Source organism: Pinus tabuliformis, chromosome 5_2 (genome assembly GCF_031772625.1).
Source record: "Pinus tabuliformis cultivar Carrire ecotype Pingquan chromosome 5_2, CPIR1, whole genome shotgun sequence".
NCBI lineage: Eukaryota > Viridiplantae > Streptophyta > Pinopsida > Pinales > Pinaceae > Pinus > Pinus tabuliformis.
In genome coordinates this window covers 183,357,665-183,373,128 of record NC_142306.1, presented here as the reverse complement: position 1 = coordinate 183,373,128, position 15,464 = coordinate 183,357,665, and positions in this window count along the sequence as shown.

The window sequence follows — 15,464 nt, the reverse complement described above, 5'->3', positions numbered from 1 at the left end:
AGTTGTACATAAATAAGTGAAACATGGCACAAATCATGAGTGCCATGTGGTGAGGGACATGTCAAAATTGATACATGTTAAACATGATAACTACCACCATGTGGTGGGTTGTGTAACACCCCACCCCATATATATCGACTTTTACAAGCTCACCAAGGTAAACATGAGTTGAGAGTTACTATGCATGACCCAACCTCCAAGATTCAATTATGGAAATGAGGTCCACTTGACAAACCTTACTGCATCACACAAAGACACATAATCACCTAGATGTCAAACAATTCCCACATGTGACCATTTCTCTGAGATGGAACCACTTTCAACCAAGATTATAGCCCAACTGCATGCATGCAGTGTTATCCATGCGGCTAGAAGGCTCCAACCATATGCACAAAACTTCCTCTGCGTGGCTACAACCGAGATTTCTCAGTTTTGTTCCTATGACTAGGGAATCTATTCCTGAATTTCAGGCCTAGCCTATAGGCCAACTGCCCATAATTTCCCAACAAGATTCCCGAGTCTTCTCATCCTATTTCTAGGCTTTATTATTATCTAAGCTTGCCAAACACATATCATTCATTTAGACAAAATCATTGTAAACATAGTACCTGTGGATCATGAGTGAATAACTATTCACTGTCTCATTAGTTTCATCAAGAGTTTCATTAAAATGGTTTATTTCTCTCTTACTAGCTGCAACAAACAATTATTAGCTCATGCATTCATAGAAACTATTCAATAAATTATCAAACCATGAATAAGATCCATAACAAGAACACAACATATAATAAGAATATACCATGCCTATAACCAACATTTAACTAGAATGAATCCATGACAACCAATCATAAAATCAATACAACAACCAATACTTGTGCTCATTGATCTTGTTATCACCCCAGGAAACTCTCCTAGGTTGTATATTAGAGATGCTTGGAACATTACAAACTCAACAAAAATGTTGGAAAATGGTGGATGAATGGAAGGAATGATGCATATTCAAGCTAGATAACCACTTCTACTATGCTTAACCCTAGACATGGGTGAACACCCCCAGACTACAAGGCTTTAGACCACCAATTACTCACAGTTTGAGGATTTAGTGGAAATGGAGAATACTGATCACACCAGTAGATGCACAGGACCCTGTGATGGCCAGCTGCAACCAGTAAAGAGGTATGCAAATCTATTTCCTAATGCACAGACAGGATGACAGCTCTTTGGCATTAAAACAACAGAAACCTACATACACATTCAATAATACATACTAGATTCTAACACAGAGGTGGGATGACAACCCCTCTAATGCTAAACATCAAGAGCACATGAAAAATTCATAACAGGCATAGCCTGGAACAAAGAAGAAGTGGAAAGTGAGAAATTAACAACAAAAGAAGCTTGCATTAGCTGAAAATGAAGACCAGATACTGCAGGTATCACAGTAGTTACAGTCTCCAGAAGTTGAACTTTACATCAAAATAACATTCATCAAACTTCATTACATGTTGTTTCTGGGTATATATAGAGGTTGATTACAAAAATAAATGCTATCCTATGCGTGGAGGGGTCGTAATGGACCACCAACCACATTAACTGTTTGATGGAGTCTCGTCTACAATCTCACTGTTTTAATGAACAAAATGACCCTTTGTGGTACTTTGTTGTACTTCTTAAGTAGCTGGAGTATGATATAAAATACATTCCATGACTGATAAATGTGTTTATCTCCTTAAGGCTATCCTTCTCGTCCTTCGGGTGTAAAATGCGTTGAATGCAGTAGTTGAGGCTTAACTGTGCAGAGAGCTGTTAGATGATCGCCTTCATCCTTTGGCAGTGCAGTGTATTCAAGGGTGACGTAGACTTGATGATGGAGGCATAGGCAAAACCAGGATGACATCAGCCGTCGGTTCGTGTAATTGAATGGTGGAGATTAGTTTACAGAGGCTATCAGGAGGTTTATGCGCGGGGAGATTGTAGGTCGTTGGATCTCGGGCGGGGAGATCCAATGGTCATCGGGCGATGATTACTGAGCGGGAGGCCGTACGTGTGGGCAATAAGTGATTTCCCTGCACCGCTCACAGGAGGCAGGTGGTATTCGTATAGGCCCACGCGATCCCACTCATCGGTCGACATGTGGCCGATGGGACAGGCGGAAACCGCCACGATCGAGGGTTAATGAGCGGGTAGGTTTCAGCAGTGGAAGGAGTGACTACCGTTAGATCTGGAGATGGACGATCAGACGGTGGGGAGATGCATGAAGTTTAACATGCGGGAAAAAGGCTGTAGCGGCGCGGGAACCATTGGATCAGGGCGTTCAACGGCTGCGATTGCGGCGGAGGGTTTACAAAGGCGCGCAAAGATATGAGCGGGCTCACGTGGTTAAGCTCCCGGGGCTTAAGGAAAAGGGACTTATGGGTTTAACTTTGCGCCTAGGGACCTGAGGGAAAACGAGTTTGTACAGGGGTTTGGAGGTAAAATGGGGGTAGGGGAGTTTATAAGAGCATCGACAAAGTGAAGGGGAATGGGCGGAATAACTTCATCAAATCCCTTTTTGATCATAAACAACTCGATCAGGCCCACATTTAACCTTCAAATGCTAAAAGTAATAGCAGAGCTAACACTGGCTCCTTCTGGGATGAGATCCTTCTTGTGAGGTCTCAAGAACCTGTAGATCAATGCCTTCCTGATGAAAACAAATTAACAAAATTCCTTGTGTTCCATTGGGCATGGAGTCTGACTAAAACTGATAAAACCAAATATTTATAACCTTTAAGGCCAAAATACCTTAAATCACATAAATTTTCAGAAAACGCCCATTAACTGGGCCATCAAAAACTGCTTCTCCTCCCATACTTTTCAGTATGAAGGTATTATTCCCTTGAATCTGAGAAATGATGAAAGGCCCTGTCTAGAAAGCATCAAATTTCCCATGATTGTCTTTCTTTTCTTTCAATGCATCCCACTTCAGCACCAAGTCTCCAACCTGAAAATTATCTATCTTTATCTTCCTGTCAAAAACTTCCTTGATCTTTTTTTGATGTGCTGCAACCTTTTCAACCAGCTGTTCTCTAATTTGACGTACCTCTGCTAAATCAGTGATCCTCTTTGCCATCTCTTCTTCCTCATTCTGCTCTTCTTGAAGGAATTTTGCCACAGGGAGAGTTAACTAAATTGGGAATACAACTTCAGTGCCATATACCAGCCTAAATGGAGAATTGCCTGTGGATTTTTTTAATGGTTACTCTGTTAGCCCATAGTGAATATTTGAGCTTAGCATCCCAATTCGTTTTATTGTCCTCCAACAGCTTCTTAATTATCCTTATCAGGGTTTTATTTGAAGATTCTACCAGACCATTGCCTTGAGGATAGTATGAGGTGGAATGAATCAGTTTAATTCCCATTGAATCACACATATCCACCAATTCTTTTGCTCTGAAGGCTGCTGCATTATCTGTGACTAATTTATGTGGACAACCAAATCTGGTAAAGATATTTTCAATTAAAAACTTCATGACCACATTATGATCAGCCTTCCTGGTAGGGATTGCTTCAATCCACTTAGTGAAATAATCAGTAGCTACTAATATCCATCTGTGCTGGCCACTGGAATGTGGATTGATTTCTCCAATAAAATCCAAGCCCCACTGCTGAAAAGGTCCTTTTGCATGTATTGGTTTTAGGGGCAAGGACTTCAACTGCTGTTTTCCTTCAAATCTTTGGCACCTGTCACAAGATTTAACAAAAGAAAATACATTAGAAAATAAAGAGGGCCAATAGTATCTAGCTCTGAGGATTTTATGGGCTGTAGTCTTCCAGTAATGGTGCCCTCCACACATGCTGGAATGAAACTGCTGCATAACTTCTATTGACTGTTCTTTGTCCATACATCTCAAAAGAACTCCAGATGGATCCCTCCAGTAGAGTAAATTTTCATTAATGCAATATTTAGCTTCCCTAAGCTTAATAGTTCTGGCTTGACTTTGAGTAAAACCTGGAGGGATTTCTAGCTTCAGCAAGAAATTAATTATTGCAGAATACCAATCACAAGAAGCTAGATTTTCTGCCACTGACTGCTTTCTGTTTGGTTTCAACTGCTTCCTCTTATTCATCTGTCTGACCAATTTCTGCAATTGTGCACAGGAAATCAATATCCAATGATTTGCAATTTTCTTCAGCCAATAATTTGGCAAGACCCTGACCTCTGACTAGCTTAGTGGGCTTCAATTCTATATTAAATTCAATCAGCTTTACAATCCTTTTAACCCTTCTTCCACCAGCATCAGGTTGTGTCAAGACATCTTTTATTGCAGCAGAGGGTACATATGCAATTATCTTGGAATGCAGAATGTAAACTCTAAAAGATTTCAAGGATTTGATAAGAGCATATGCTTGTTTTTCAATAATATCATACCTTAGTTCAGCATCCCTCAAGTTTTTGCTGAAAAATGCTACTGGATGTTTTGAACCTTCTTCATCTGCTTGCAATAAAACTACTGCAATGGTGTCTTCAGAGGCAAATGAAAATATATGGAACTCCTTGCTGTAATCTGGACTTATTAAAGTGGGAGCCTCCATAATAGCTTTTTTAATAGACTCAAATGATTTTCTTGCTGCATCAGTCCATCTAACCTCTGACCCTTTCTTCAACATGGAGGTAACATGCTTCACCAGTTCTGCAAAATTTGGTATAAACCTCCTCACAAAATTAATTTTTCCCAAAAAGGATTGGATATCTTTCTTTGATCTTGGGACAGACAAAGTCTGTATTGCTTTTACTCTTTCTGGGTCAATTTGAACACCTGCAGCAGAAACAACATGTCCTAATAGCTTGCCTTCATCTAAAGCAAATTGTGACTTTTTAGGATTGACTGAAATCCCAAACCTTTTGCACTTCAAGAACACTTTTTTCAAATGCTGCAAATGATTTTGATGGTTGCTGGAGTAAACTGTTATGTCATCAAGGTAGATAAGGACAAATTTATCCTTCTCTCCCACAAATTCTATATCCATAGCTCTCTGAAAGGTAGCTCTAGCATTCATCAATCCAAAAGGCATCTTGGCATACATAAAAGTGCCCCAAGGAGTGGTGAATGCAGTCTTCTCTTGGTCATCTGGATGCACAGCAATCTGATTAAACCCTGAAAATCCATCCAAGAAAGACATTACTTTGGCTCCTGAGACTTTTTGCAGCAAATGCTCCATCTTTGGTAGAGGATAGTTGTCTTTCTTAGAGCATTTGTTTAAGTTTCTGAAATCAACACACAGTCTGATTTCTCCACTTTTCTTCTTCACCACTACTAGGTTGGCTACCCATTTTGAATATCTAAGAGGAACTATAATCTTGGCAGCTAGCAATTTTTTAATTTCTTTTTCAATTAGAGGAAGAAGCATCAGATTTATTGGTCTCAGCTTTTGTTTGAAAGGAACGGTGTCTTTCTCTAAAGGGATTTTATGCTGAATAATATTTTTATCATAAGTTTTCAGGTCACTATACTCCCAGGCAAACACATCAGCAAATTGCTTCATTAATTTGCAGTATTTAGAACTCTGGTCAGCAGATAGATGAGTGGACAAATTTACGTATCTAGGCTAACCTGGAATTCCTATATCATGCTTACAGATGGCAGATTGATATTCTTTTTGGGAAGCCTTGTAAGGCACATCATTTTGGTCAAATAGTCTTTCAAGAGGAATTAGACCCTTTGGAATATGATTACTAGGAAGCTGGACAATGTTATTTTTACCAATTTTATTTCTAAGCTGGGATTTGGGGCTTTCTAACAAGGCTTGATTTTCTTGGTCAATTTTCATTTCGGAAAACTAATCAATGACTTGCAGAAACCTATTCAACTCATCATCATCATTGAAAACTTTCCAATGCTGGACATTATCAGGCAAGGATGGTCTATATTTCATTTGAACTTCATAAACGAGTCTGGGAGGCATAGGAGGGATAAACAAACTAGCAGACACAGCAAGGGAATTAGCAAGCTAATTTTGATCTCTAGGAATATATGAAATACAGAAATAATCAAAAGAATCTCTGATTCTCCATACCTCATCTCTGTATGCTTTCAGCCTTGGATGCTTTGCTTGAAATGTTTTATTTACTTGCTGAATGATCAAATCAGCATCTCCAAATACCTTTATGTTTCTGATTCCTTTGTCTTTTGCTGCATTAAGGCCCAATAGAAAAGCTTCATATTCTACTATATTGTTTGTGACTTGAAAAGCCAGCTTAAATGACAGCTATGTGCTCTTCTGTTGTGGAGATATCAGTACCACCCCTGCTCCTGCAGTCTCCCGGGAACATGCTCCATCAAAGAACATCTCCCAAACTTGACTTCCTTGCTCTTCTTCGGCCTGAACTGTTGGTTTCTTGATCTGCAATGAGGCCTTCTGGGATTCTTCTATTTGGAGAATACATGCTCCAAAATCGGTGTCCAAAGCATATACGGGGTGATTAGTAGGATTCTTCTCATCACTGATGATGTATGCCAACCGTGCTTCTCTATACAATCTCTTGCTTTCTCCTCCAAAAACTGGGATAGTGGCATAAGATAGATCATTCTGTAATGTGCCACCTAGTCGCTTAATCCATCCTCTGGACAGTAGCATGCCAAACTTAAGAGGGACATCTGCTACCACAATATCCATCAACATACTCTTCATGGGCAGCTGAGTTAGGGTAATGGCCAGATCTTTGATTAATCCTAGGCATTTCACTTTCCTTGAATCAAAAGAGAATAAATCATGATAGGGTCTGGTGATATCAAGGCCTAACTATTCCATGACAGCTTTAGGCATTAAATTATGGCTGGCCCCTGTGTCTAGCAGGAAGTTGTGGAGGATTTTATCATGAATGGTCAAGGAGACATAAAAAGATGGAGAATTATTATCAGCAGGTTCAATCATAGGGCTGAGCACAATGGCAGGCTTGTCATCTTGCAAATTGACAGAGTCAGTGGAGGTCTGTGTGGTTTCCAGCTCAAGGACCTCAAGGATAGGCTTTCTAAACATTTCCCTCTTTACCAACTCTACCAGAGGCACATAAATTTTTATCTTCTGGACTTCTGACTCTAAGCTGAAAGAGGAAGGCAACTTATCAGAACCTCTTAACTCTTGAACTAGAGCTTTGAGGATGATTGGGTCAGCTGCTGGTCTTCTCTGTCTGATATTCTGTGACTTTGTTTGGACAACAGCTCTTTGGGTATTATTCTCCTTGACATTTTTTGCATTTGACCTCAGATTGTATCTTTGCTGTTCACCAGTTTTCAGGACAGCTTCTCTGTCCCACTCTTGACTGTCTTGTTCCTGTAGCAAAGATTCTTCATAAGCAGCGAAGGCCCTGCCTTTATCTTCCATGCAATGAATTTCATCCTCATCTTCAAATTGTTCCTCCTCCATGACTACATTTTGGAAAGGAGTTTTAACCTTCTGTTCTTCATTTGTTTCTTTACCCCTCTGAAATATTTGTAACTGGTCATTTGCTCTTCTGAATGAATTTGGATTTCTTGGAGCAAATGTGTCCTGCTGCCTTGTTTTTCCTGAATTTTGCTCAACTTTTAGCTTAGAAATTTCAGCAGCTAATGAATCTATCATCTTAGTCATTTTATCTAATTTAGGTTCTAAGGATGATGCAGAGGAAGTAGAAGCCTGACCTCTCTGCCTCCTTCTGTCAGCTTGACTTTTGAGCTTTTCTGCAACCATGATATTAGACTCTACTTCTAGGGTTGCATCCTGCATGTCTGCCAGAGTAGCACATCTCCTTTCTCTAAACAATAGGAAAAAATCAGAGTCAAAAGCATTGGCATACATGAGTTTGGCAGAGGTGGGGGTAGGCTTTACTTCAGCTAGTATCTTATTATCCATACGATTGAATCTTTTATTAAAATTAGGCAATGATTCCGCATTTTCCCTCTTGAGGTTACCGAACTCAGTATGGTAATATAGCAAGTTTTTTATCTCCCCAGTGCTTCAAAAATGCTTCATCTAAGGCTTCAATATCAGCAATAGATCTAGGGGCTAGTTCTCTGAACCACTTCCTAGCCTCTCCATCAAGGCTCTGTACAAAAACTCTCATCCACACATCATTTTCACTTATATCTAAATTATCAGCATAACTGTAAAAATCTTCAAGGTGTTCTTCAACTATTACTCCCTCTGTGCCAGTGAACTTAGGCATATATTTATGATATTCTCCCACAGGCATGGGAATTAAAGGAACAGGCAAGACCAAAGGTCCATATCTAGGAGCAACAATTCTTTCAATCTTCGTGGGTGCTTGCTAGCCTGCCATGATTGGGATATGTGGAAGAATACTAGCAGATTGAATGGTAGGAAGTAATGTGATGGATGGCAGAGACAAAGGCATGTTTTGGACTGTATGGGAAACTTTATTTAGACTAAGATTCAAAGGGGAAGTAGATTGATAAGGAGATCTATTAATCTCTGCAGGTGTTTGTTCACTAGCAGCACTAGGCTCTAAGTCTTCAAATTGTGTATCTTCAACTAAAAACTCCTAATGCAGATACAAATAAGATTTCTTGGGCTTACCTGATCCTGATGCCCCTTTCCGTGATGCTTTCTTCAATTTGACAGTCCTCTCAGTGTCAGGCACTAGTTCAGCTAGTGATTTCTGAGGATTTCTTCGAGTATGTCTCACAAACTGAGCCAGAACTTCAATGTGGAGTCGCCAAAGGTTGGTATTCCTCCAATGGAGTCGCCAGATAGATGATTACAACCAGAAATGTGCCCAGACCTTGTCTATCATCAAAATCTGGAACTATGTTGTTCTCCCAGGGAAGTTGAGCTTCAATCATCTTTCCCCAGCAACGACGCCAATTAATGTTATCACCCCAAGAAACTCTCCTAGGTTGTATATCAGAGATGCTCAGGAACATTACAAACTCAACAAAAATGTTGGAAAATGGTGGATGAATGGAAGGAATGATGCATATTCAAGCCAGATAACCACTTCTACTATGCTTAACCCTAGACATGGGTGAACACCCCCAGACTACAAGGCTTTAGACCACCAATTACACACAGTTTGAGGATTTAGTGGAAATGGAGAATACTGATCACACCAGAAGATGCACAGGACCCTGTGATGGCCAGCTGCAACGAGTAAAGAGGTCTGTAAATCTATTTCCTAATGCACAGACATGATGACAGCTCTCTGGCATTAAAACAACAAAAACTGCATACACATTCAACAATACATACTAGATTCTAACACATAGGTTGGATGACAGCCCCTCTAATGCTAAACATCAAGAGCACATGAAAAATGCATAACAGGCACAGCCTGGAACAAAGAAGAAGTGGAAAGTGAGCAATTGACAGCAAAAGAAGCTTGCATTAGCTGAAAATGAAGACTAGACGCTGCAGGTATCACAGTAGTTACAATCTCTAGAAGTTGAACTTTACATCAAAATAACATTCATCAACCTTCATTACATCTTGTTTCTGGGTATATATGGAGGTTGATTACAAAAATATCTGCTATCCTATGTGTGGAGGGGTCATAATGGACCACCAACCACATTAACTGTTTGATGGAGTCTCTGCTACAATCTGACTGTTTTAATGAACAAAATGACCCTTTCTGGTACTCTGTTGTACTTCTTGAGCAACTGGAGTATGATATAAAAGACATTCCATGACTGATAAATGTGTTTATCTCCTTAAGGCTATCCTTCTCGTCCTTCGGGTGTACAATGCGTTGAATGTAGTAGTTGAGGCTTAACTGTGCAGAGAGCTGTTAGATGATCACCTTCATCCTTTGGCAGCGCAGCGCATTCAAGGGTGACGTAGACTTCATGATGGAGGCATAGGAAAAACTGGGATGACATCAGCTGTCAGATCATGTAATTGAACGATGGAGATTAGTTTACAGAGGCTATCGGTAGGTTTATGCATGGGGAGATTGTAGGCCGTTGGATCTCGTGCGGGGAGATCCAACGACCATCGGGTGATGAAGTTGCACGGTGATTAGTGAGCGGGAGGCCGTACGTGTGGGTGGTAAGTGATTTCCCCACACTACTCACGGGAGGCAGGCGGTATTCGTACAGGCCTGCTCAATCCTACTCATTGGTCGACGCGTGGCCGATGGGACAGGCGGGAAACCGCCGCGATCGCGGTTAACGAGCGGGTAGGTTTCAGTAGCGGGAGGAGCGACTACCGTTAGATCTAGAGATGGACGATCGGACGGTGGGGAGATGCATGAAGTTTAACACGCGGGAAAAAGGCTGTAGCGGTGCGGGAACCATTGGATCAGGGCATTCAACGGCTACGATTGCGGTGGAGGGTTTACAAAGGCGCGCAAAGATATGAGCGGGGTCACGTGGTTAAGCGCCCGGGGCTTAAGGAAAAGGGACTTATGGGTTTAACTTTGTGCCCGAGGACTTGAGGGAAAATGAGTTTGTACAGGGGTTTGGAGGCAAAACAGGGGTAGGGGAGTTTATAAGAGCATCAACAGAGTGAAGGGGAATGGGCAGAATAACTGCATCAAATCCCTTTTTGATCATAAACAACCCGATCAAGCCCACATTTGACCTTCAAATACTAAAAGTAATAGCAAAGCTAACATATTTCAATAAGGAATAAGACATAATAACATATGCATAGTGCCAACCAAGTCAGGGACTTCCACGTACCACCCGACCATAGATTGGGCTGAACCAAATCTTTATTTTAGCCAATCAGCCCCGTGCCATATTCCAAGCATGAATGTGGGATCACATGGGATAAACCAAACATAACTAAATAGGGAGTCTAGAGGTTAAACCACCTCCACTCTCAAGGCATAATGATTTCACTTAAATTGGTCCAGAAATAACCAAAACCATACAAGCTCGGATGACTCAGGATTTCTTCACCATACCCAGAGGAATTTTCTTGTCTCCACCCACCTTTCAAGAGATTTTTAGAGAAAACCATCTCCACTCTCAACCCTTGGGATTTTCTTGAGACCACCTCAACTAGATTCAAATCCAATGGAAATCCAAATCTCAACCAAAATGAAAACCCATTATACCATGGCTATCTAGGAAATGGAAAAGACAAGGTTTTACATCACTGTCAATCTAGGAAAATCCCATGCCAATGACAACAACCGTGACCAATAAACCAATGCATAAACTATGCATTCACATCTCAGCAAGATAATCAAACATGCAACTTGTTACCTAAAAAATCCTCTTGTTCCTACCCTTTCTGTGCTTGATTTCTACCCTTGCTTACTGCTATCCAATCTTCTTCTTGCTTTCCCTTTCTTTCCTTGCTTGCTTGATTGTGTCTTCCTTGTGTCCAAGTGAAACTTCCCTCTCTCTCTTTCTCTTTTTTCCAAAAGTGAATGAATGAATTCTCTCCCCTTTTCCTTTTTTTTTTTCATTTTTTCTTCATTTTCCCTTGCATGCACATTCTTGTCTCTTCATCTTCCTTTTCTCTTATTTTCCTTTATTTCTTATATTAAATTTTCCATTTATTTCCTTTTTCCTTTTCCAAAGCCAATGCCAATTTCCATAGCCAATAATAAACCACAAGTGGATCCCAATATAATGTTTTTCCCCTCCATTTAGCTTCGAATACGTTTACCATGACCTTAGCCTTATTTTTCCTTTTATGATGCCCATTTATTACATGGAAAATTAACCCAAGGCTGTTACAAACCCCTCCCCCTTAGGGGACCACCATCCTCGGTGTTCTATGACACTTATAACCAGGAAAAACTGTTGAAAAACATGCCAACATACTACTTATGGAGCTTTATAAACACATCTTGATGCAATATTTACAATGACATACTCTTATTGGAGCTTAATAAACACAAATCGATACAATATTTACAATGACACACACACACACAGACATATATGCATATACCAAAACAAATTTGCTTCAACCAAAAAATAAAGAAGGATACAATTCCTGCATCTGATCAACCATCTCCCATGTAGATTCATCGGGCCCAAAGTGCTTCCACTGCACTTTAAATTGCTCTATTGCTCGGTTCTGGAGCATGAAATTCTTTCGCTATAGGATGCATTGAGGTCACTTATGATTACACCCACAATAAAGACCATTCAGTCACATGATCAACATCTTGTACATATATTTTAAGTAATGAAATATGTAAAACATCATGGAATTTCATTGACGGAGGAAAATAAAATATGTAGGCCACTAGTCCAATCCTCTCAAGGATCTCAAAAGGCCTACACTACCAAGGTGCCAACTTGTCACATTATCCAATATTCAAGGAAATTAGCATTGGCACATTGAGTGTCACAAGGATCATTTGGTTGCAAAAGGATTTTACAACAAGAACATATTCACTACACTAAAACATTTTCCCTTGCTACAAAGATGAATTTTGTTTGACTGATACTTTCTCTTGCTACTCATTTTGGATAGAAAATTGATCAGATGGATGTTAAGAGTGCTTTCCTTCATGGTGACTTATCTGAAAAAATATATATGGACAAACTTTTGGCTTTGTGATAGATTATAATTTTTTTTTTGAATGCAAAAGTTGTGGTTTGAAGTAGGCCCCTTGGGCTTGGTATGCTAAGATTCATTGATTATTTCTTAATCTTGGGTTCAAACATCATGAATCTAATCATAGTATTTATGTATTACACATGAATAGTGATACATTGATTGTTGATGTCTATGTAGATTGACTTGCTTATCACTAGCACCAAAACTAATGCAATTATTAGATTGAAGATTTGAATTGTTCACACTTTTGAATTGACTGATCTTAGTATCTCACATTTCTTTCTTGGTCTTCAAGTATTTCCTTTCTTGATGGCCTATATGTCTCTCATTCTAAATATGTCTTGGACTTATTGAAATCAAGTAAAGATATAAAATTGTAACCCATGTGATAGCCCTTTTCAGCTAGGTGTCATGCTCAATTAAGAGTGTTCTTCTAAAAAAGTTGATGCTAGCCTTTATTAATAGCTAGTAGGTAGCTTCATATATTCGACTCATAGTCAACCTAACATTTCATTTGCTATTAGTGTGGTTTCTCGATTTATGCAAGAAATGAGAGAAAGCCATTGTAAAGATGTAAAGATAATTGTTCACTATATTAAACGTACCACTCATTTTGGTATAAAATATTGTCAATTTTCAAATCCATTGGTAAGTTTCACTGATTTCAACTGGGTAAGTGAAAGAAATGACATAGAATGTACTTCTGGCTATGTGTTTCACTTCATTATTAGACCCCTGATTTGATTGTGCAAGAAAAATCGTGTAGTATCTTTGTTGAATATGGAAGTTGGATATCATAGAGATATTAATGTAGTGATGAAGGTAGTTTGGATTCATCAACTCTTCAGAAAGCTTGGGTTTCTTGTTTAGGCCTCAAATACCATCTATTGTGAAAATAAAAGTGCAATTCAGGTTGTTGATGATATTTTTTCACATAGTAAGATGAAGTGTGTCAGACTTTGTTCTCATTATTTATGATAGTTAGTTCAAGACAACGTTGTCATTCTTATCTATTACAACACTAATGATCAACTTGTTTATATCTTTAAAAATCCATTGGAGAAAGCCAATTTTGTCAATATACAATGTTTCTTTAGGCTCTAGGAAGCTGTAATTATGGGTGGTCATGTCCTACAAATGTAATTTCACCTCCTGAACCTCCTGAATGTTGTGATTTTGGGGCGTGTCATAACCTAAGGTTATGCTATCTCATTACACCTTTGGAGCTCCTGGAGACAGTTAGTCGAAGGGTTGACTAACACTTGATTGTTAATCGAATGACCATATAGTGAGGCAATAAACTAAGTGGCCACATGGTTTGTTGAGTGGTTGACCAATGAGACTACCAAATGAATGGTTGAAGGTGACTGAACCATTGGGTCAAATTAAACAATATATTGGATGATAAGAAGTGAACTGATGGGATAGTTCAACATTTCCAGAAATAATTATAATGACTGATGCTCATTGGTGGATTAAATCCTCCACAAGTCAAGAAATTAGTAAGATTTTGTAACTATAAATGAAGAAACGTATGGGTCAAATCTATAAGTATGTACTTGTTCATTATGCACTGTGATGTTTTGATCATAATGCATCGTGCTTAAATGTTATAACACACTACCTATCATCCTCGAGCTTTAATTTTCCTTCTATGTAATTTCTTTTAGACTCTTTTATCTATTATGTGTCCTCAATTCCCCTAATTCCCTAACACATATTCAATGTTATTATTATTATGTGATGCCATTTATATATAATGTTTACTTTTGTGTTTATGGCTGTGATGAACACATCTATAATTTATTTTTCAATTTGATATACAAAGTTGTTATGATTTATAGGAACATGAATGAATGCAATGTAATTGATACATGTTACCAATAGTAAAACTCATAAAAATTTTCTAAAGAGGAGGGGATCACAAACATGTAATAGTGATTCAATTATAAAACTAGAGACCAATAATAGAGATGAAAATGAAGGTTATGTAAGTAAAATTGGAGGGAATCAACAACTAAGCCAACCATAACATCGTATTCAACATGGTTATTAATGGTGGGTCTAATGCCAATTCCACTAGATCGAGTAGTGTAAATGAAGGCAAGTAAGTGGCCCATGCTTCTAAGAGAAGATTCTAAGTGTAGTGACTTGTGCTATTAGTGTAATGACGTGATAGAGAGATTGTGGAGTGATCTAAAAAGAAATTAAATCAAACCATAAGGAGTCAATCCAAACGTGATGCTAAAATATAACAAGAAAATGAAATTGATAAATATACATATGAAAATGACTTATGGTTGTAGACTTAAGGGTGGAATCTCTTCATACATAAATTTTTGTGGGGATTCTTAACGATTTAACCATCGAGACTAACAAGCATATATGCCCCATTTCCTAAACATTGTTTAACCATGTATGGGTACTTACATAAATATTTGAACTTCCATGCCCTACTTTATCATGGGATTGGACATATACAAGCACTATGTGACTTTTGTGAAATGAGAAAGGGTGGATTTGGTGGTCATATTGGGTTTTGAATGTTTTTTGTAACCATGTTGTTTTCCAAAGAAATGTGGTGGTCCTTGTATACTTGTGTCAATACAACTAATCTTTTCAAGAGAGTAGTGGTATTGAAAAGGAGTTTTAAATCCAAATGGAGGGAGACAATTTTCATTTAATGGGTAGAAATACCTCTATTACATGAATATGATAAATGATGTGAAGCCTATGGTAGTCTTGACATATTTCCCATAGGTCCACAAAGTGGAAAATTAAAAATGATGTGAATTATATTTGTGCTTATCGAGTGGTTGCTGGAACATGATTTTGAGGACATTATTGGTGACTTGAACTTGGTCATTATCCCATGGATAGACTAGGGGGAAAATATGCATGAAATTTATATGTGAAAAAATCCTTGGAATATTTATTTCTCAAAATATGTGTTGTGG